Source organism: Protopterus annectens, chromosome 16.part0, assembly GCF_019279795.1.
Source record: "Protopterus annectens isolate FY-2018-M chromosome 16.part0, PAN1.0, whole genome shotgun sequence".
Taxonomy (NCBI): domain Eukaryota; kingdom Metazoa; phylum Chordata; order Ceratodontiformes; family Protopteridae; genus Protopterus; species Protopterus annectens.
In genome coordinates, this window is record NC_056750.1 from 195945534 (window position 1) to 195971078 (window position 25545).

The following is a 25545-nucleotide window of genomic DNA, read 5'->3' on the forward strand; positions in this document are numbered from 1 at the left end:
CTTAAGCACATGCACTGACCTCACTGCCCCCCCATAAAGACATCTGGGTATATCCAAATAATAAACATGGATTAACTCTGCACTTCATGCCCGCTCCAAGGCATAAGCACCAGGCAATATCATCAAGTATAAAAATTTAGATATGACTTATGCAGAGCTATTAAAACAGCAAAGGAGAAATACAGTCATAAGCTGGAAGGCTATTATTTGACTACTGATACAAGGCATATGTGGCAAGGCCTGGAAAACATTATAGGTTACAGAGACAAAGGTAGAGGGATGACTACTGACAGCCAGTTTTCACCAAATGATTTCAATTAATTTTATACCCGGTTTGAGTTCCAAAGCACAGAGTCAAAGGGTGTGACCATAAGAGAGCGGGATGGAGAGGAGGCACTACCACCTTTCACAATATCCTTCAGGAGGATAAATCCTCGGAAGGCATCCGGTCCAGATTACATTGCTGGAAGGACACTCAAAACCTGTGCTTAAATATAAAAAATATGCATATGATGCAACAGTCATTGGTGTGATCTCACAGGGTGATGATTCAGTGTATAGGAGGGAAGTGGAAAACCTTGTGAAGTCTTATCAGAAGAGTAATCGCTCTCTTAATACCAGCAAAATGAAAGAGATGGTCAATGATACACAGAGTAAAGGGAAGCAGTTACCATTATATATTGTTGAATCTGAGGTACAAAGAGTGCCTACATTAAAATTCCTCAGTATTAACATATTTGAGGACCTTACCTGGACTGATAACATCACAGACCTTGTAGGAAAAGGCCATCAGCAACTGTATTTCCTGAGAAGGCTGAGGAAGTTTGGCATGCCTAATACCATCCTCAGTAACATCTACTGATGTACTATTGAAGGCATTCTCTCCCACTCTATTACAGTATGATTCTAGAATAGTACAATATGGGATCGCAAGGTTCTGCAGCGTGTAATAAGAACTGTGCAAAACATCATTGGAGTAACACTCCCTGCATTGGAGGACATCTGCAACAAAAGAATATTTAGAAGGGCTCAAAACATTATCATGGACACTGCCCACCCACAACAGAAATTGTTTATGCTGCTACTGTGAGGGAGGCCTTATAAGAGCATGGCAACCAGAACAGCCAGGCTGAAAGACTTTTATACCTCAAGCTGTTAGACTGTTAAATAAAGGTCACATACTGCCTCTCCCTCCAGTATTGTAGGTTGGATCAAATTCGGAGAGAAATTAGCTTTTTTTGCACAAATGCGCTGTTTTACACAATTATATATATTTACTGATACTGGTATTTATATTAGTGTCTATTTGTTGTCTTAGATTACTTCTTCTTGTAAATTGTTGAGTATTTATATGTTGCTGCAGGATTTGCAGAATAAGTATTTCATTGTACTAGGTGACGCTGTCTTTAGTACATATGACAATAAAGTTGAATTGAATTGCATTAAACTGAAATTTACTGAGTTAATCATAAACCCTTACATCATCAGATGGATAGTAAACTGGCTCACTGACAGGACATATGTTGTCCAGATAGGCGAATCCACTTCTGATAAGAAACTGTTGCTAGCAGTGTCACACAGTGTTCAGTGCTGACACTCCTGTTTGTTATATACTTCTCTGAAGTGAAGGCCAATGTTGGGGGCCTCTGGCTCACCAAATTTGCTAATGACTGGAAGCTGGGTGCAATCACTGAATCCCCAAATGTTGTTGACATCTTACAAACAAGCCTAAAAATGACAAACAACTGGTGCCAAAACCGCAGTCTAAGACTAAATGCTAAAAAATTAGTAACCACACCCTTCAGTAAATCAGATATCCCTGCAAATCATATTATTGACAGCACACCCGTAAAAGTAGACCCAGTGGTGAGGGACGTAGGAACACAGACAGTAACCTAAATGTTGACAACCAGGTAACTACAATAGTGAGGAAATCTTTCAGTGTGGCTCAACTTATAAGTAAAGCCATGGCATCAAGATGAAAAAAAAGTCATATTGGCATTGTATTCATCCCTCACCACGCCTATAAACAAGTACAGTGCTCCCTCCTGCATGTACCTAACCAGGCACTTACATCAACTGGAGTGGCCCTAAAGGTTTCTCACTAAAAAACTACAAAGCCTAAGACACATGTCTTCTGCAGACCAACAAAAGGCACTATCCCTTTACGCCATCTCATATAATTTATTGAGATGTGACTTGTGCCTGACTTACAAGGCTGTCTTTGATCCAGTCCTGATGAAAATGTTACATATTTGTAAGAAAAATTATATGAAGGTTACACATTCAATGGACCTGAATCTTATTTGTGACTCTAACAGAACTTGCTGGAGAGACAGATTCGTATCCCAAAGACTACCTCGTCTATGGAATAAACTTCCCATCTTTGATAAACAAAGCCTGTCTCTCATTCTCTTCAAAAAGAATTTGAATAAATGTTTGGGGAACTGTAAATTCACTCCAGGGTATTGCCCATGTCCCTTATGGACAGAGGCAGTCTGTAAAATGACTCGGGACTCCAACACTCGAAGACCCACTACCCTGATACTACCCCTACCCCATATTGTTATATCCTGGGTATTATTGGCTGTCTTGTAAAGGTTCTTCTGCTATTAACCAAGTAATCACCTATGAACTCCAATACTAAACAAATATTATGGAAAGAAATGTAGTACGGCATAAATGGAAGAATACTAAGGACAATAACTTCCTTGCTAGGTCCAGAATCTCAGAAATCAGAGTAAATAATGCAGTGAGACAGCAAAGTTATCCTACCTTAGAAACAAGAAAAACATAATGGCCCCTGAAACAAACTTGTTCTGCAAAATTCTTAATGACATAGCTTCCTTTGCTTCCATTTCCATCAAATTGCCAACAATAATGAAACCCTCTCACTTACTGAATTTCAAGATGCTCTTCCAACCATTTGTAGAAAATATTACTCCATTCAAGGAATTCTTCATCCTCTTTCTACAACAGCGTACCCACAATTGCTTAGAGTTTCTACTAAGAATTTCTTACTTCTATATAACTTGAAAGAAACTAACACTAAATGTAATACCACTCACTTCTTTCTCAAACTAATAGCTAAACACATTTCAAATGTTCAGCCTCTCTCACTTTTACTGCTGGTATTTTCCATTTTCAATTTAAACATTATTAATTCTCATCCATAAGAAACCCTCCCCAGCCCTCAAGATTATAGACCAATCCTCATTTTTCGCGCAGTAGCAAAGATGTTTTAAAAGGTGGTCTGCAATCTTTGAAAACATCAATAGGAATGCCTTGTTTATAGACCCTCAACAAAGGCTCAAACAAGATCACAACACATTCACTGCTCAAAGTGTAGTCATTTATTGGCCAGAGGGTATAGGAATTAGTTTTCAGCTTTTTCTGTCTGCTATAAATTTGACACTTTTTCGTGGAACTGCTCACGATGCAGTGGTGGTTAACAGGATTCTTTATAGTAGTAAACAAAGTTGGCACTTAAGGATGACTTAAGGAAAGGCTTTGAGTGGAGTTAAGCTTAGGGGTGCTAGTTAGTCCATCAAACAGCACTAATATCAGACTATAGCACCATCTAACATTTAGCATTAACCCTGGACACCACTCAGGTGACCCCAGTAAAACCAAGACATTAATCAATAATAGCCCAACCCTAATATGGGTTCAGATAATGTGGATTTGCAATTCCCTGATGTCCCTATGTTCAGCTTGGTACATATGGGCATCCTGAGACAATATAGTAATTGTCTCATGTACTCAGACAACCTTTTAATCCATAAAGAAACTAACTCAGTATGTGAGAGATGTTCATACATAACTTACTTGGAGTCACAAATCTCACTTACAAGCAAGGTTGTCAAGAACACACACAATACATCCTTCAAACATACCACTCACCACACAAAGATATTCTTATATTGAGGCACTTAAAAGAAACCTCTACATACCTCAAAGTCCTCTTAAGCTATCAAATGGCAACAACACAACAAAAGCAATAGCTAACACCACACATAAGCCTACACCCAATAATCCCCCAAGAACAAAGTAAATATTGCAAACAAACACTTTACTTAGCACTCTTGTCATAGGGGAATCTATTGTAATTAAGTATTCTTATCAATCATAGCCTAACCACAGGCTTTGTTCCTGTGGAATGGAGAATAGTAACAGACAGTTATTCCCCTCCACAAAAGTGGCCCAGCAACAGGCCTGGGGAATTATAGACCCATAAGCCTAACCAGACTCATTTGAAAGGCCATGGAATGTATAAGGATATGGAATTCATAAATAAAGACATAGGTGACCTTCACACCCTAGATCCTACCCAATTCAGCTTTGCCAAAGGCAGATCCTGCCTGTTAAATCTGGTAGATTTCTTTGAAAATGTTACCAGGGCCATTGACAAAGGAAAATCTGTGCACAAAGTATACCTTGACTTGGTAAAGGCTTTCGACACAATCCCACATTCAGGCATAACCGATAAACTTAGCAAAGTGAATATAAACCTTTTTGTTGTAAGATGGGTTGCCAACAGGTTCACAAACTGGACGCACACACACACACACACACACACACACACACACACACACACACACACACACACACACACACACACACACACACACACAGTCAAAGTGAATGACTCCACATCTACCAGCAGACCTGTTACCAGCAGGATGCCACAGGGGTCAGTCCTGGGTCCTCTACTGTTTGGTGTATACTTCTCAGAAGTTCAAGTCAAAACTAAGGGGGTTGTGGCTGACCAAGTTTGCAGATGACTGCAAACTAGGTGCAATCACTGAATCCCCAAATGATGTCAGTATACTCCAGGAGGGTATCACGCAGACCAACAACTGGTTTATTAGTCATGGTTTCAAACTGAATGCAAGAAATGCATCATCATTCCCTTAGGCACAAACAATGTCCCTTCACACTATCAAATCAACAACAATACCCTAAGTACCCACAAAGTGGTAAGGGACCTGGGATCACAAGTTGGCTACAACCTTAACATCGACCATGTGTCGACTTTAGTAAGGAAGGCTTTCTGTGTAGCACACTTGATTAGTAAAGGCATCACCTCAGCACTAATCTGGCCCATAATTGAGTATAATGCCCAGTTTGGCATGCACCATACAAAGCACCTGCAGCAACTGAAGAGACCACAAGGGTTTCTAGCAAATAATCAAGGGGTTCCAGCATGTGCCTTACACAGACCAACTAAAGTTCCTGTCACTATACTCTGCATAGTATAGACTCCTTAGGGGAGACTTATGCTTTGCCTAGAGAGCAATCCAAGGCCCAGACCTAATGAACTTGCTGCATATCGGAAAATCAGATGGGACTTGGGCTACCCAATCCAGGGACCTAAATATGGCCTGCGACTTAAATAGAACATGCTGGAGATACGGGTTTATCTCCCAGCAACTGCCAAATCTTTGGAACAGGCTACCAATTCATGTGAAACAGAGCACCTCTATGACACTGTTTAAGAGGAACCTAGAGAAATGGCTGGGGCAAGGTAAATTCTTACCAGGGACAGTGCACACAACCCTCCTGGACATGGGCAGTCATCACTAAATGCAATCTTGGACACTGAATAGCATTTTAATGGTATTACATCGGGATGAAAGGACTAGGCTTAAAATGACCTCCGGGTCAATAGCCTAGTAATCTCCTATGATCCTGTGATCAGGATAAGAAGATGACGGTTAGTTTCCTATCTGGAAGAAAGATCCCCAATATCACACATGCACTCAAGTCACTGCGTCACAGGTACCAATCTGATTCTGTCATAGTCCATGTGGGTGTAAATGACTTGAGTTGTACTTTATTGAACTCTATGAAAAAAGACATTATGGATTTCTCTGAATATGTATTATAGACAGGTATGTGCCTTTTATTGTATAGCATTCTATGTTCGCCAAGGATGATGCCACAGGATGAAACAAGAAACTCCACACCTTACAAGCTCCTTCACTCTGGAGAATGTAGAAATCCATGCTGTTGCAGAGACTTGGTTTAAAGCCACAGGAAGTATTATGGCAGTGGAAAGATACAGTGCCTTTCACACATTCAACAGAGAGGGGCTAAAGGTGGAGGTGTCTCAATCTACATTAGCAACAAATACAGCTCTAGGTTGGTTAAACAGAATAATGCCCTGGAGTTCATTCGCGTCCAAGTTTCCATCGACAAAGTTCATTACCATGTTTTGGACAGCCACCTTCTATGATCCACAAAGCTCAAAGCTGTTGCCTAGACCTACTAGAGGTGCTCACAATTCAACCAAATAACCTATTCATTGGAGACTTTAACTACCCCTCTAAAGACTGGGAAACATACATTGCCTCTAACTCTCAGGGTACATTTCCTGGACTTTATCAACACAAATAACCTATACCAGATAGTCCTCACTCCAACTAGAGTTTCAAACATATTGGACATAATACTCCCCAATATGGGAGAGTGCTATAACCCCCCCCCCCAACCCCCTGATCATGTCTTCATTGGTGAGGTTGGATTACAAAGCTATTTCCCTCAAAGTAAAAATCAACCCAGAAAATCCAACTAAACCATAGCAGTTAGGAGCTATTCTAAAGCAAACTACATCCTATTAAGTGACAGTTTGACAAAATTCACAGCTCACCTAAAGCCCAAGAACACAGCTACCTATGCAAAATTACTTACAGAAACCCTGTACAAACAAATAAATGGCTGCATTGAGGCTGCTGTACCTACCAGAAATAAGCCCAGATCTAACACTGAAAATGAGCCCCACTTGTGAAATATTTACCTTAATATGGTATATAACAAAAGAAAAAGAGTCATGGCTAAGATCAGAAAGAACAACTCTCTTAGATACAAGAGCTCTCTGATTCAACTAAACAGGAACCTAAGAAGTCTAATAAAGTTCAGCAATGCCAAATACAAGGTCAGGAAAGCCTCCCAGACTAAGGAAAGTCACATGGCCTTCTTCAGTTATGGTAAGAACCTTAAAGGTAATGCTCAGCAGTGAGCAGAACTGGTGGTAAATGGCACAGCCTTAACTGACCAGGGTGACATAGTGTGTTTACTGGCTGATAAATTTAGCTCTAACTTCACCCCCTACTCCTACCCATTAAATCCCTTTTAGTATGTCCTATCCAACTATGAACAGAGCGTAGATCCGAGAGGTGCTTGCTAAGGTGAAAAACACTCCTTCAGTGGGTCCTGTCAATATCTCCAGTTGCCTCCTAAATAACCTAAAACAAAACTTAGCATTACCACTTGAGGCACTTTTCAACTACAGTCTCAAAACAGGCTACTTGCTAAGTGAATGGAAAACCGCAATGGTCATCCCTCTTCATAAGGGGGTGCCATCAACCAACCCCAGAAAGCACAGACCCATTAGCCTCACAAGTCTGATATGCAAAGTTATGGAACTGATTATCATGGAAATAGTCAGCAAAGACATTAGACCCATCCCAGTTTGCCATTATTAAGGAAAGATCAACTTTGTAGACTTCTTTGTGAAGGTCACCAAGGTTATGGGTGAGTGGAAAATGGTGCATACCACCTACTTAACCTGGCCAAGACATTTGATGCAATACTTCACTCAGGTATTACAGACAAACTCATAGAACAAGGCATAAATCCCTACATAACTCACCAGATTTCTGGCTGGCTCACACATAACACCTAGGAAGTCAGGATCGGTGAGACCACCTCCACCAGAAGACTGGTCACCAATGGAGTTCCCAGGGCTCCATGTTGGGCTTACTACTGTTTGACATCTACTTCTTGAAAGTAAAGGCTAATGTAAAAGGCCTCTGGCTCACCAAGTTCATAGATGACTGCAAATTGGAAACTATCATAGATTCCCTATGAGAGCAGCATCCTTCAAGAGGCTCTAACACAAAGAAATGACTGGTGCCAAAGCCATGGATTAAAACTCAGTGCTGAGAAGTGCATTAGTGTCTCCTTTACCATCCACCAAAGCTAATTATCCCATCAAAAAAACACGCTTATAAGATGCTCTTAGGTAGGGATCTGGAAATATATGTCAACAATAATCTGGCCTTCTACCAACATGTAGCCAAGACTGTAAAAAAATCATTCTATCACCCAACTTATAAGCAAGGGTATGGCATCTAAGTCCAAGGACATTATAGTACAGCTCTACTCAGTCCTTATCAGACCCATCGCTGAGTACAATGTTGCCTTCTGCATGAACCTCACCAGGCACTTGCAGCACTTGGAGCACCCTTAAAAGTTCCTCACCAGGAATATCTGGGAAATAAATACCCTATCCTACACAGATCACCTAAAGATCCTATCTCAGTGCTCAGTTTCCTACAGGTTACTAAGAGGTGAGCTATGACTGGCATGTAAGGCATCCTCAGATGCATTTCTGATGGATCTCTTGCACATCCACAAACAAACAGCACCAGAAACACTAGATACAAAGACCTGAAGTTTGCCTACAACATAAACAGAACATGCTGGAGAGACAAATATGTGTCTCAAAGAATCATCATACTATGCAATAAGCTCCCAATCTATGTGAAGCAGAGTTCATCCCTGGCCCTGTTCAAAAGAAACCTTGATCATTGAATGGGAAATTGCAAATTTCTGGTCTGACCCCCAAGTATCTGATGGACTGAGATGGACAGTAAATAAATGTATTCCCAACTAAAATACCCCCCAAATAACTTCTTTACTAACATGCCCTATCACATAGGCATGGAAAGCATTTAAGGACAAAACTGGATTGGGTTGCATGGTTAGGCTTATAGAGACCCTGGTAGTCATTAATCTGGTATAAAACTATGATCCTATGCATCTGTGTATACTATTTGAGATTAAATCTTCTCAGTAATGCAAACAAGACCCACAAGGAGTGTATTTATTGATCTGACCTTATTATTTTATAACAATAACAAAGCTTTCAGGTTAAGAAACCCTTTCTCAATGCATTACAACAGGTACAATAAAAACGCCCATACATATACACAGAAAAACAATCATGTGACCTGCAGCCATCATCACATGATCATTAAAAATCATTTAACATTTTACTAATATTCATAAGACATTATTTATCTATAGATTATGTGTACAATAGTTAAAAAATTTTTAATGTATTAATACATAAGTAATTAAAATTATTTCAATCTAGTTTGCTGTATTTTGTTTAGAATGGGTTTCAGAGATACTGAAGCATTTAAACCAGGGGGTGTGTCTGCTGAAAGCCTAACTATCCATTCATACTCCCTTAGATCCAACGAGTTAGATAGATCGCCTCCCCTGTATGATGTTATAACATGATCTATAACTTGAAACTTAAAACAATGCCTACTATTCCTAGATGCAATATGTTTAAATAATGCATTATTCTCATTAGAATGTCTAATATTGGACTTATGTTCAGTTATGCGTTCTTTGAGTTTTCTCGTGGTTTTTCCCACATAAAAACATGGGCAAGCTTGGCATGTTGCTATATATACCACATTATTAGTTATACAGGTAGCATAACCATGATATTTATATTCTCTGCCAGTAATAGGATGTTTAAATATATTCGATTGAAAAGAATCACTATCTTTTAATATATCATTACAACTGCTGCAATTACAACAGGCATATGTGCCTGTCTTTGTCATTGTATTCAGACCAGATTTTATATTGTTGAAATCTTTATAGCAAAGTATGCTTTTCAGGGTTCGCATATTCCTATAACAAAAATAAGGTCTGTCGCCAATTATTAATTTTATATCATCTTGTGCCAGTAATACCTTCCAGTATTTGGATATTATTTTATTAATATTATGTGACATAGAATTGAATGATGTTATAAATCTCAGTTTATTTGTATTTAACCCAGTCACTTCCATGGTATCCATTGTTATGGGTGTCATGTTGAAAATAGGTTTATATATTTCCTCCCTTTGGGTAGTGACATGTTCTTTAATACTTGCTAATAGATTTATGGGATATCCACTATCCCTAAACTCTTCATATACATCATGTATCTGTTCTCCAAATTTATCATATTCTGAATTTAATCTACTGACTCTAGCCATTTGGGCCTTTACAATACCCCTGAAGACATGGGGTGCATGCATGCTGCTTGCGTGTAGGTATCTGCCTGATGCTACTTCCTTCTTAAATATAGATGTATTAATTTCATTATTATGTTTCTTAATTGCTACATCTAGGAAGTTTACACATGTGTTTGATACTTCTATCTTGAATTTCAGGAAATTAGTGGTGTTATTTAAGATAGAAACATAGCTAGATAATTCAGATAAGCTTCCTCTCCAGAGGAGGAAACAATCGTCCACAAACCTCTGGTAGAATACCACATTATCATTCAGAAACCGTTCCCCATCTCCTATGTTTTCCTTCTCCCATTGGTATAGAACAAGGTTGGCATACGTATTTGCCACAGGCGTACCCATTGCTACGCCAGTTTGTTGTAAATATATATTTGTATCAAACAAAAATATGTTATTTTTCAGCACTACATCTATTAGCATACAGACATTTTCTATGTGTCTAGTTGTAAAGTTAGAACATTGTATCAAGAAATCTCTAATAGAGTCTATTCCAAAATCATTTGGGATGACCGTGAATAATGAGGTAATGTCCATAACAACCATATGTATATCATTAATATTGGAATCTATGCTCTTGAGTTCAACATAACATTTTCTTAATTTTTCCAAGAAATCTACTGTATCCTTCAATACTGTCTTACAATTAGTCAGTAATGGTTGTAATTGCTTCTGTAAGTATAAGGATATGGGCTCCGTAATCCAGCCTTTGCCGGATACGATTGGCCTCATGGGTGGCTTATCCATAGATTTATGTACCTTGGGAATCCCATACAATTGTGGAATTACGGGGCAAGGAACTGTAAAAAAATGGAATAGTTCTAATGTTATATCTCCTGATAGTTGGAGCTCATAGATGCACATATTTACATAACTTATACATTTTTTGATGTCTAAAGCTGTTATCTGTTTAAATGTAGTTTCATCTCCTAACAGTGACATTACTAACTGTTTATACATGCATTCATCCATGATGACTATAGCACCACCTTTATCAGCTGCCTTAATAATAATATTTCCATTATCCTTAAGCTCATTCAGTGCTAAATGTTCAGCATAAGTAATGTTAAAAGATTTGTTATATCATGATTGTTTTTCTGTGTATATGTATGGGCGTTTTTATTGTACCTGTTGTAATGCATTGAGAAAGGGTTTCTTAACCTGAAAGCTTTGTTATTTTTATAAAGGTCTTTTAACTCAACTATTGTCGTTTGAATTTCTACGGATTCTTGTTAGTGCCTTTGCTTTATTGTGCTTATTATTTTATATGCAGAATGTAGCATGGTCCTTATAACAAACTGAATAACTTGAATTCAAGCAATAATGTGATGAGTCGGTTTAAAAATCATCCAGCATCTGAAATAAATGATCAATTCACTTTACTATAGGAGAATCAGGACAAGTAAACTCTACTCAGAGGAAGGTGACGTCTCTGATTGTATGCCCCAAAATTCAGATTTTGGACCTAACATTTTTCTAACTTCACATCAATGACATTAACTTAGTGCCACAACATCTGTCCTTTATTGGTTTTACATAATCTTATATAAATCAGACTTATCCACGCCCAATTACTCTTTTAAATGGAACACGTTCTAATTCTCTACATCTGGTTTAAAACAACCGTCTTAACACTTAATGCAACTAAAACCTAATACCATGTTATTCAGCATCTATTAGATGCTTTCGAGAAGTCAGCATCTCACTCTAACTGTGATGAAGACAGATAATTACTAACTTGCCCAGATCAGGCAGTGCAAATATCTGTGATTTATGCTTAATTCATGTTTTACCTTCAAGGAGCACACTGATATCATAGTCATCAAGGTAAAAGCCCACCTCAGTACCTGCTGTATCACTTCCCGTCACCTTGTTCTACACGCACACTGAGCCTTGGCAGGTAACATCCTAATATTATTTGCACAGTCCACACTACAAGTAGTAACACTTCATGCCTCCCAATATCCCCATACTACGTAAACACTAACTAATGCTATCTGCTGGTTTATCAGCTTTGCTTCTCAATAGGATCAAATGGCTACCAGTTACATGTGCCCAATTAATAATCATATCCTTCCCTATATTTTAAGAGCCCACAACAATGGTACCCTTCCTATTGAATGAGAATATTTTTGCAAAGCAACTGAAGAAAAATGAGTTTGTCAGACTTTTGCTGTCCATTTGGATCATCTCTCTTCTAAAGTAAGAAACATGTTAAAGTACCTTCTAGAAAGAAGATAAAAAAAACACTGGCAATCTAATGGCTGCTACTGCTTTGGTAACTGTTAATTGTAATGGCTTTAGGTGCAAGTGTTATGATGATATTTAGTTTTAATGCCCCACTCTACCCTCCAGCCTCCCGGAACCACGCAGTAACACATGCAGATGTCATCTGTCATTGTACATTTTGTAATTATGCTTGCAAGTGTGCATTGTGTTCAAAATGTTGCATTGTTAGCATATGCATATCGGAAGCAGATACTGTCCTTCTTTGTAGGTCTGAGGTTGGATCACTCCTCACATGGTATGCAACTGTAACAGTCATTAACATGCATTGCCAGCAGAATTTATATTTTGTCGTTGGAATTTCTGTGCAATCCATGTTTGTATATTTGTTCACATTGTGTCAGAGTCATGACTGAAAACTGATCAAGAAACAATCCATATATCCAATTATTAAATAAATATAATATAATATAATATAATATAATATAATATAAGTGAAAACTTGTTGAAGCACAACTTCTCCAAATATTTTTGAGGCTTTTTTTTTTTTCTGAGAAGGGAAAACTTTCTGCCCTAAGTGGTAAGCTTACCTACTCTGAGGATGCACAGTGCAAGTGGAAAACTGTGATTTCCTCTTCAAGTATGGCTGACAAATTGTGAATCTGATAAAACTTTATTTTGTCAAGAGTTAGAAAAAGCCCTAATATTTGGTACATTTTGACAGTATAACAAAACTGTGTTCTGTTCTGCTATTCTGCTTAAAAATCAGCTAAGACCTAATGCTGACATGTTAAGACATATAATACTCTGATTCTTAGAGAGCTACTGTCTGTCTTTTCATTTTTTTCTCCTTCCTGTTAATTAAAACACAGTCTTATGTAGCAGAACCATAACTAGATTATCGGGAAGTCAAGGACTAAAATGTACCCCTGCTTTGAAACTAAACTGTAGCAAGCCATTTGCTAAAAACATAAGGAGTGGCTTGCTATAGTTAAATTACCACACACTAAACAGCACTTCAGCTGTGACTCAAAATGCATTATCAACATTCTTTTCTGAATGCTGGTACTGCACTCCTGCACCATCATCACATACTGTTTGCACTCCCCAATACATTTTTAATGCTCAGTGTTAAAATGGTGAAGCTGTCCTGTTCACACCCACCCACATTGCCAGTTTGCACTAACAACAGACCCCCCTCAAGCATCTGCTGCAGTGTGTATGTGTGTGTGTGTATATATATATATATATATATATATATATATATATATATAGATAGATAGATACCACTGGTTCATTACCTCAGGTGTATCTACATCCCTCACCCCACAGCAACTAACACCCACAAACCAAAATATATAAGTATGCTAAAATGAAAAGTAAAACAGAATAAACATAAAGTAAAAATTAAGTCATATATCCCATTTACTTCAGAGTAAAACAATACCTTCACTCACTACATTCACAAAATATACATGTAAACCCTCAAAACAACACTGTCAACCAAAAATAATTCCACCAGAAATGAAAATTGGTAATATTTCATTGAAAATATTAAAATAAATGAATAAAAAGCAGACAAAATAAACACTGAATGCAGACAGACATCGGGAAATAGCATAATAATATGGTGTCAATCTAAGTAAAACATCTAAATAATAAAACTAACAATTACGATCATAGCCCTCATCCTTTACATACTACTAAAATACATCAAGAAAGTCAGCTGACTTTACAAAACAGTTAAAAGCATTTCAGAACTTGTGCACGATGCTGCCCATGAGGCACTGGATTTGCAAAACCTGCACAGACTACTTATTGTCATTAGGGAATTAGTATAGCCTATGTCAGTCTCTAGGAAACACTACTCTAACATAAACTGATGTATGTGGGTCCGGTTTGATATTACATTAAATATTTTGTACTGCAGGATTAGGAATATGTGTCATAACAAATGGCTTCACTAATAAACACAGATCTTCCCTCTAAACCTACAATGCAAAATATTTCATATATTATACACCAGACCCCTGTTACTGCATCTTGACCACCTCATGTGTATATGTATATCAATATAGATGGATGGATAGATAGACAATTATGGTATACATATATGGAGATATTTAGCGTTATAGGTATGCATATAGTCTGTGTGATGGATGGACAATTATGTTGTAGGTTTCTGGAGAGTGTGTGTGTGTGTGTGTGTGTGTGTGTGTGTGTGTGTGTGTGTGTGTGTGTGTGTGTGTGTGTGTGTGTGTGTGTGTGTGTGTCTGTGTGTGTCTGTGTGTGTCTGTGTGTGTGTGTGTGTGTGTGTGTGTGTGTGTGTGTGTGTGTGTGTGTGTGTGTGTGTTACAGACAACTGGTCAAAGGTTCCCAAGTAAAATATTCCAAACAGGGGATCCCTGGAAATCAAAAGATCACTCGAAAAGAATCTAAGTGAACTCCTGAAATGTCCATCAGCCTAAGGGTGGAAGAGTACAGATGTGAGCAGGTATATATATCACTTAAAATATTTCCTAAGGTTGGGGAACCTAATTATATAGAGCAATATACACCAGGACAAAAACATTGTAAGAGATATGTGACAAAAGTGCAATTTAACTATTTGGTCTGCAAATAGTCAAAATTATGACTTTGAGAATTTACCCCTGGTCAAATTTTGCAATGGATATAACATTTTAATTACCACAACTTTTATATTGATTCAACATATTTTTCAATACTTAGCAAAGATTTTACTTTTGTCCCCAATCAAAAAATGGACTTGGGAGAAGTACTGACAGATTTATAGGTTCATACTAGGCTATCTGCCCTGGGGCAATTATAAGCCTAGCCCGATTCTGTATGGCTTACGCCACCCCTTGATTTGAGTATACTGTGCCCTTTTTAAGGTTTAGTTTACTGTGCCTCTGTCTAATAGTGACACGGGAGTAATTCCTGGGACAAACCTACGATCCCCCATTCACTTATCGAGATTCTTCTTGAAGAGATTCAGTGAGGTGCTCTGCCTCACATGAACTGGAATTCTATTCCAGAGTGAAGGGAGCCTCTGGGTTATGAACCTGTCCCTCCAGCAAGTTCTATTTATTTCTGTGCTGAGGTTCAAGTCCCTCGAGCGTGTGGCTCTAAGGGATTTAGATTTACTGAGGTGGAGCATGTCCATTAATTCTGGATTTGACATAGCTTTGTATGTCAGGCATAGATCACCTCGAAGTAGGCGGTATGCAACTGAGTAGAGATGGAGTTTTTTTAACCGAGCAGCATATGGCATCTGTTTGAGACCCTTGATCCTCTTGGTGAGATACTTTTGGGGTCTTTCTAATTGCTGCAGGTGTCGGGTAAGGTACATCCCAAAAGGGGCATTGTATTCTATGATGGGCCTGATGAGGGATGAATAAAGGGGCACGATTACCTCTCTTGATCTAGGTGTGAAACCCTTCGTGATGAGGTGGGCTATGTAGAAGGTCTTTCTAACCACTTTGGCAATGTGGTTTTCAAAGGAGAGATTGCTATCAACTTGGGTCCCCAGGTCCCTAATAACTTTCTCTGTACTTAATGGGTTTCCGCCTATGTGGTAATTTGTGGGCACATTGTTTTTGCCAAAGGATATGACTATACATTTTTTGGCGTTTAACTTTAAACCATGGCGCTGGCACCAGTTATCTGTCTCTGTGAGACCTTTTTGAAGGATGTTTGTGTCAGCTGGAGAGTTGATTATGGTGCCCAGTTTGCAGTCGTCTGCGAACTTGGTGAGCCATAGTCCTCCCACGTTTGCCTGTACCTTGGAAAAGTATATACCGAACAAGAGTGGTCCCAGGACAGAACCCTTGAACTTGTATATCAGTAAACTGAATTTGGAGATTTTATTTTCTAACAATCATCAGGCCTCTAATCAGCATAAAGGACAATTAGTAAGAAAAAAGTACTTACAATCCACCTTTGCATCCCTTCTTAACTTTATTTGAGAAGAAAGGCACTGCTAATATTCATTATTGGCGTGAACATCAGTGTAGTAGAAGAATGCAGAATTTGCCTGTTGAAGAATGAAAACTTTTAAAGGAAATCAATAAAGAAATAAGAGTCATGAAATCAGACATGGGAAGAGGAACAGTTCTTATGCAAGCCATAGATTACATCAGTAAAATGTTTCATGTGCTCAGTAACGATTCACAATATATGAGAACATCTAAAAATGATATCAGCATAGCCTATAGTATGATTGATAGGTACATACATGATCTGCTTATGGAAGGTGCCGTTAACAATGATACCTATCATTTCCTAGGAATAAAGCATCCAATTATACCGTGTATATTTGGTATCTCAAAGGTCCACAAAGATGCCCTTGACTCACAAATTCACCCTGTTTTGGCAGCAGGTGGATCAAAGACACACAACCACTGGCTATATTTAGTGATACCAATATCAAAAGGTTTTGTTCTTCCATCAAATATATCTTAAAAGATTCATGGAATTTTCTGGGAAATATTAAATCCAAATTTTTTAATCGTGAATGGTATTTAGTCATGATTGATGTTTGTGTCATATTTTCATGTAGTCGCCATGAGGTGGGTATAGAATGGTATAGGGAGTTTCTGAATACTCAAAGTGATCTGAATAACAAGGATATTAACATTGCATGCGATTTCAAGGAATTAGTACTTTCCAATAATTTTATATACTTTGAAGGAGAGTACTTTAAGCAGATCAGTGGGGTAGCCATGGGCACTGCATGTGGCCCTTTATATGCTGATATTGTAATGTGGCATTGGGAGCCAGAATACGTTTTTGCTTCTCCATTTAATTTTTATTTGGTAACCTATTTTCAGTTCCTGGATGATATTTTTATAATTTGGAAAGGGAATTAAGAAAAGGTAAATGATTTGCGGATTATATTCAGTGTACAAAAAGTTTCTTAAAATTTACCTACAATTATTCCAAGTATAGTATTTTATTACTTTGATGTAACATTATCAGAGGATTTGGTCAAGGGGCAGTTTAAATCCCAATTGTACAGGAAAACAACCTTTTCTAACAATTATTTACATTTCAGGAGTTGTCACCCATACAAACAAAAAATAAGTCTGGTAAAGGGCCAAATGGTCAGATTGGCCAGGATTATTTCTGACAAGAAAGACTTGAATTGGGAGATAGGTAAATTGAAACAAATGTTTCTTGATAGGTAGAATCCTGAAATTATAATTAATGAAATTCAGAATGAAATTATTCAGGGGAGAAAATTAAAATTTCACCCTTTATTAGGAAAGGGGTTACCTGTTGAAGAGAGAATGGATGGAAGTAGCACTAGAATAAATGAGAGCTCTATTTTAACTACAAACACAGTATGTTATTAAAATATGGACCTGAAAGTCATACCCTTAAACAGCTTATAAGGAGTAATTGGAATATATTACACATTGACTCTGAATTTAAAGAATGTTTGAGTGACAGACCAAGTTTTTGTTTTAAAAGACACATTAAACTTAAAGAGAAAATGGAGAAGGAGGATGTTATATCCAACAGTAATGGTTTGGGGGCAAAGAGAGGGAGTAAAAAGTGTGGAAGCTGTAAACAATTATACATTATATATATATAAAGGTGAGGTTATTGAGCTTCCTAATCTAAAGTAAACATTTCGAATCCTGCAAGGATATAACTGCATAACTTTTGGTGTAGTATATTTGCCATTTTGTGACTGCTGCCACTCCTTTTATACAGGGAAGACTGAACGTTCCCTTTATGAGCACCAGTAAAATATACAGAATAAAAAATAAACTAATGCTTTCTACAGGCACAAAATGGTCTGTGCAGGAAACAAAAACTTTTACTTTTTTATTCTGGACCAGATGGTAAAAAATGCCAAGGAATGGACCCTGGGAGTATACCCTGAAACATTGGAAATTTCTTTGGCAAGTTAAGTTGGACGCCAGTGAAAGCAATGGATTAAATGATGCTATTTCACTATCTAGTTTGCTAAGTTAAGAACAGCTAAGTTATAATGAATGTTTATTTTAAAGTTTAAATACTTTTACCATTTTTTTACAGTTCTGTTTACAAGTTTTTTTAATCGTTTGGTCTTTATGTGAATGCTCGCTGCGAATTGATGCTTTTTAATTTTTAATAAGTTGTTGCCACTGATTGGCGGTGTTTTTTACTTAGAAGATGCTATATATAATCAAGATGTTTTAAAGATTATTAGTTCTGATAAATTCCCAGAGAACAGGGATGAAAGCACTTAACTTTGCATCTTAATTAAATGAATTTTAAATTTTATTCCATGTCTCTGGTTTGGTCTTTGCCAATACTTCTGGCTGGTTATTAGTTTTATATTATCGCCTTAGCATTTTATATTTGGTTTTTCATCCACCAGTAAGTTACACAAGCAAATAACTTCACCAGACATCAGCCCCAGGCTAAGTATGAAAAAGGTCCATGTGGATCTGTGTTCTGCACTGGTTAATTAATAAATATACTCATAAACAATAAAATGAAATAACTGTAGCAAGAGGAAAATGTAATGCATACATGCAAAACAAAACCCATGCTGAACACAATTACATTCACAGCAGCAATTCATTTTAACATCTGAGGTTCTAAAGAAGGATTAATTATAAAATGGAGTTAAAAGCAGGGCAGCATAAAATCTGGATATAATAACATATATTGTAAAACAGAAGCTTGGACCTTACATATTGCTATTATTGTTTAACACAGTGCCATGACATGTAGCAATATGGCCCACTCTGGTTTGCATTTTGTTGTGTATTCACAGGACAGACTACAATGGACTGATATTGACACTTGTACTGGGGCTGATGATGATAAAACAAGAGATATTTAAGTTACAGTGACACTATCTGTCTTATCTGTCTGTCTCCATCTTGGGTGTGGCTGCACCCTCACTACAGGCAGAATGTGTGTTCTCACCTACACCAGAACATGAGATTGTACAGCATAAGCAGACATCATCATCAGGGGCAAAGGAATCCCCATAGTTTCTATCACCAGCATTCACATAATGCTCCCCCTGCAGCTATACCAGTGGATTTGTACAGTCCTTCTGAAATGGGTTTACCCACCATTTTGCAGCCTGTCAGGGGTGCTCATTGCCATGCCGTAGGTTGCATGTGGCATATAGGTGGCTCTTGGGACCAGTCAGCAGATTCGATACACTTTCATTCAGTCACAGTCTACAGCAATCTAAATCATCTTCATGGCTTAGTGGTATTAAGCCATGGCTATGTCCCAGGCGACCCAAGTTCACTAAGTGGTTGAGATGTATGTTGGAAATGGCAGGGGGGAGGCAGAAGGAATGATGAGGTTAAACCTGCTCAGCTTTCCCAATGGAAAGGACCAAGGGAGAATGTGCAGGAGGGCCAGGACTACTTATCTAGCGCTGATGGAGGAGTAGATAATACTAGCCAGGTTGACTGAATGGGCTGGTCTGTGAGTGTACTTGCCTTTGGACCCAGGGTGGGGTCACTTCAAGTAACCAGGCCTCATATCACCTTTCAACATACTGCACAGTGAGGCTACAACCTATTTAAGCTAACTTTGCCTCTGTAAGCAACAGTGATAGCTTCTATGTTCACCCACCTCCTGCACATGCCCCATCACCAACAGCCTAAGGACAGAAGCTGGTAACCACAGCCCAGAAGTGTTATATACTTAATTGAACTGTTGAGTCAGTGTCCAAAGATCAGAGTGAGATGAGGCTTAGGGGAGCCATGCTGCAAAATGGGCATGTAGAAGTCTGAACCCAGTAAGTTGTACATACACCGAAAAAAGTCACTGCAACCCAGCTTAGCACTGACTTCACTGCTGTGTTGTGTAACATCCATGAGGACAGGGAGGGCACCATGATGGTTGGTTTTCTGTGAACTTTAATTTTACACTTGGGAACTAACTGTTCCCCAGCTGACTTTAGTAGTCAAGTCTCCATTGCCTGAGCTCTCCCCCCTTACCAGGGACAGCCTAGGTTTTGGATAGTAATCTTGATTCTTTGACCCAGGGAGGAGAGTGCTTACTGAAGTTGTCTGTGAGAGGTCTTGATGCTGAGGAGATCTTTTTTGCACTATTGTAAACAAAAGAGTTGAAATGAGCAAGTGAAGATGCAATGGCCAACAGCCAATCCAGCTGCTTTAATTTGATCAGAAAGCCTGAACGTTTCCTTATGCAGACTGTTCTGAAAGTTCACCAAGTAGAATGTAACTACATATATCTTAACCATTATAAATTCCAAATAATAATCTAACTCATACCTACCACATTTGCTTAAGATAATCAAAATGAAATTGAAAAACTCTAAACAGAGGACAAAATTAAAATGAATCAATATTCCAGATTTTATGCCAAAACATTGTTTAATAAAAAGAGTACAAACTATATACTGGTCTTTCAGAATAAATATTTAAAATGTACCTATTTCAAACATAAATTTGAACTTCAAACCAATGACATTATTTTAAATATCAACACAACAAAACACCTAATCCCTATTGTCCCTGTGGCCAGGAAACATGCCTCACCTCCTTATGGAATATGTATCATATGGTGACATCAGAACACAATCTTTGACCAATGTTATTGGTCCAAGATGTAAAGATTACTTAAACGGTGGAGCTGAAAAGCTTATTATGTTGTTTTTCATCACAAGTGGCAACTATACAATGAAAAATCTGTCTAAAGAACTGTACAAAATGACCAGTAGAAGTAAGAATGGCCATGATGAAATCAGAAGACTTGTTCTTCATTTAAGTGACTCTATTAATATAATAGGCGGATGTGAAAGGTATGTAAAATGATTTTTTATGCAACTAATGGTCAGAAATGAAAGCTTTCAATTCTGCTGTCTACTTGTCTGTCTGTCTGTCAGTTTATCTACCCTGGAGATGAAGCATATGCTCAGTGCCAGTGGGAAATAATCTTCCAGAAAAAAAAACTCTAAAACCCATTAGAAATTGCAGTGTAGTCTGCAACCCAGCTATCATTCCCTATAAGAAGGCAGAGCATGAGAGCAAATCATGGGTAGATGATCAGTAACAGACAGATGACACCAGTTCTGAGATCAGCAGTGATACTGAAACAAAAAGGGGGGGGGGGGTAAGTATGGCACCATGCCAATATTACCCACATTCTTGAAAAACTTTGGGCAGGCTGAAGAAAGGGGGAGCTTGGTATAACGGTTAAAGTGTTTGCCTTACAAACACAAGGTGCAGGGTTTGATTCTTACATGAGGTAATTGGCTAGACTTAAAATGGTTCATAAAGGGCAGTTAGACTAGCACTAATCTAGGGGTTGGAAAGTTGGCATAATGGTTAAGGTGTTTACCTTACAGACATAAGGTGCAGGGTTTGAGTCTCACATGGGATAATGGGCTAGGCTTAAAGTGGCTCATAAGGGCTGTTAGCCTAGTAGTAACCTATGATCCTATGCAACAAATTTTATGGTGTTAGGAAATACAACAGCATAGCAAAAGGACTGGTGTGTTACCACTTGTCTGTATCCATGATGAATGCCTGCTGTATTTTTGTGAAGAAAAGTGCTGAGTGAGGTGCAGTGGTGGAAGGCATACCATATTAGTGAGGCTTCCTAATGTAGACTCATGTCCACATTTTTGATGCTATAAAGTAAATCTTAATGTGATTACTAACACAAACATGGTGTCGTGAGGGACTGCAGTCACTTGCTCAATCACCCAAGCTCAGGTCAGCATTTGGGCACTTTTAGCTGTTCCCTTCACAATGGAGTAAAACAGTGACACTCACATGATAGTGAGATGTAGGCAGTCTAAGGTCTGTGCACCTTAGAGAAAGAACAAGAAAGACAATACAGTGACTGCCAGTGACTGATCTTCCTACATGGTTTTGCAATCTCAGAGACAGAGATAGAGAATAATAAAGTAAAGAGTATTCATGACCCCTCACCATCCCCGCATGGGGGCTTTCCCAACTAAAATAAAACGAGTTTTTGCTAGTGTCAAATTTAGTCACAAAATGATGATTTCCAGTACATGTATGATGCAAGCACATATGCTTATCAGACAGTTGACACATAGGGTTATGGCTGTAAGCTGAAGATCCTATGGTAGAGGGTTTGATTCCCTCATCCCCCATTTGCCCTCTGTATGACCCTTTGCAAGTTGCTTAACCTGACAATGCACCCATGCTGTTAGTGAAAAGGGACAGTGGGCCTACCTGGTTAATAAATGGGTATTCATTTATTTGTTATTCCTGAGCTGTCATTTTTGAGTTGTTTGACTGAAATGTGATGTATGCTTAGATCAGCTGAGCAAATGTAGTAGAATCTGTTGTTAGATGACTGATGCGTTGACATCTATTGTTAAAAGGAATATGGAGTGACACAGTGGCACAGTGAATAATGCTGTCACCTCACAGCAAGAGGTTTCCTAGTTTAATTCTAAGCCAGGGTGCCTTCTGTGCAGAGTCTGCACATATTCCCTGTGTTTCTGTGGGTGATCCAGTTTCCTCCCATATTCCAAATACATGCAGTATGTGGATTGGACAGTCTAAACTGGCAGTAGGTGCAAGTGTGTGGTGTGGAAGAATTCTGATGGCAGGGCTAGCCCTTGGCTCTAGGTGATGGTCATTGATAAAGTGACACCCTGACCCCATGTGTATAAAAATGTGAAAAGGGGTTGTGGATGGATGGATGGATGGATGGATTCCTGTTCTGAGAACACAGGAAGTTATTCTCCATATGCTTTTTCTTGTGATATACAATTTACAACATACCCACCTATTGGACGCACACAATATTATTTCTAATAAGGCATATATTTTTAGGGATACAGTGGAGCTTGTGCTGTTCATCATACTACATGTAAAGCATCAAAATGCCTGACCATATTCATGCGTTCCTCTGCACAGCACGAGTTTACAGCGCTTTCATTTTTTTTCTCTGTGAAACTTCTCACCATACTTATTTCAGCATGTCACATTTCACCAAGTGAAAATTATGCAAACATCGTAATGGAAGCATTAATCAAGTATAAAACATGATTAAATAATGAATTCACTCATCTCTGATAATAAGTGCATACTGTTCAGTGTCACAAAGGATCTGGAGCCTTTCTCAGTACTCAGAGTTTATAAGGCAGACAACTGATTTTGGAATGGATGCCAGTCACCTGCTGGCTACATACAAATCACATGCACACCTATGGGCAGTTCAGAAGCATGATAATTCTTCTATTAGCATGACCAGAGCATGGGTCCTTGCTAAAGTTCTCCAGCTTCCCAAGCAAACTCCAGAGCAGGTCAGTACAGAGGTGACATCCACTGAAAGGACCTATGTTTGAGACCCTGCAAAAAGGTCTATCAGTTTTTTACAAAGTACAAGGAATCATTACCAAACAACAGAGGAAGTGGCCATACTAACCTAATCACAAAATGAACTTCATTATGATATGGATTGCCAATCAGAGAGTGCAACTATGAGTGGCAAATGGGAAACTACATCTTCCAGCAATCTCAGAAATTAGTGTCATGAAAGGAGAGTCAAGGATTCAGTGTGACAGTAAACTGTTAATCTACACGTGGAGAAAATGTTCAAAATGTTTGTAAAAGCCAAATTCGATATGGATTACTACCTTTGACAAAAGCAGGTACTTACTTACCCAGCCCAATTCGTTTCTGTATAATTAAATGTATAGAGTTGAAATTCCACAATTTTCACAGACATTCCATAAATCATGACTTAAAGTGACATCAATATTTTAGTAATAATTATTATAAGTGTAGACTATAACAGTTTGACAAGTGCCATCACTGGTGTGTGTGTGTGTGTGTGTGTGTGTGTGTGTGTGTGTGTGTGTGTATGTGTAAATAACTCCTAGCTGCATTATATACAAAAGTTTTATCTGCATTTAGCACTGACTAGGCTTGTTGTAATTGATATAGCACTACTCATACCTTACTGTTATAATGGAGGTAATGCTACCAAGCACCTTACTGTCATTGCAAATGTTCATATGATAGCTATCTAGGGAATGAAACATCACCATAGTCACCTGGAGCTCACAGGGTTGAATACAGAAAGAAATCTGTACCTTTAGGGCACCTAAGAGGTTTAAAGCCAATGCAGCAGTTCTGCAAAAAACATAAGACAGACTGTAAGAATGCAGCTCCTCTAGTTCACTGATGAAGGTTTTGTGTGTGTGTGTGTGTGTGTGTGTGTGTGTGTGTGTGTGTGTGTGTGTACAGTTCAGCTCTATAATCTCTGTAAGCGGACACATTCTATTTTATATAACTGGCCAAGCATCACTATATATTCTACTCACCAACTGATAATATAGGATGTAGGTTGAATAATTACTTATTATTTCGTGGCAGTTAAGGCATAGGGTTAAAGCTATGACCTACTGTAAGCTTCATTATGTAGTCATGGGTCCGTTTGTCTCAGCCTCCAATTGTCAGTTATGAAACTGAGTCTGAAAAAGGTCCTTGTGGATTAGAGTTACATTCTAGTTAACAAATACAAATATATTATCTGTATGAAGGGGAAAAAAATCTTGAATGGTGCCACATAGCATCACTTCTTTCAGATTATACCATAATAAGCATTACATCTTATACCCAAGATGGTATCAAGTTTGCCTTATACATAGGGTAGACTTTTGATTGTACACGGCCAGGAGACTAACTATTTTGCAAACAAATTCTTAGAATTCTGCATGGTTGTCAAGCCCTTCAGATCCATGTCATCTTTCATATTGATTGAGTCCGAATGGAGAGATGAAAAGTCAGCAAGCAAAAGAAAGTAGCAGTGCTGAAATTTAATTCATCCTCAAGTCTTGGTGAGTACCTCCATGAGGTGGACCCTGTTTCCTACAAAATCTCACCTAGATGACACTGATATATAGACTGTATTTATATAGCATATATCATGGACAGAGGTAGGTCAAAAATTAAAAAAGATAGCTGGGTGCACAAGACCCAGGATAAAAAAGTGCTCAATCCTGGTAGGTACACTGGTGCCAGGACTGGAAAAAATTACAGTGTAGAATCTTCAAAATACAGAAACATCCTTACAATGCCAAAGAAGTGTCACAAAGACGATAGAGTGGACTATTGAGGATAAAAAAGAAATTATGTATTGTTACTATTATGCAAAAAGCCCAGAATTTCCAGACACAAGCTACACAAAAAGATTAGGAGAAGAATTAGAGAAAGAAAAATACTTCCACAAGAAAAAC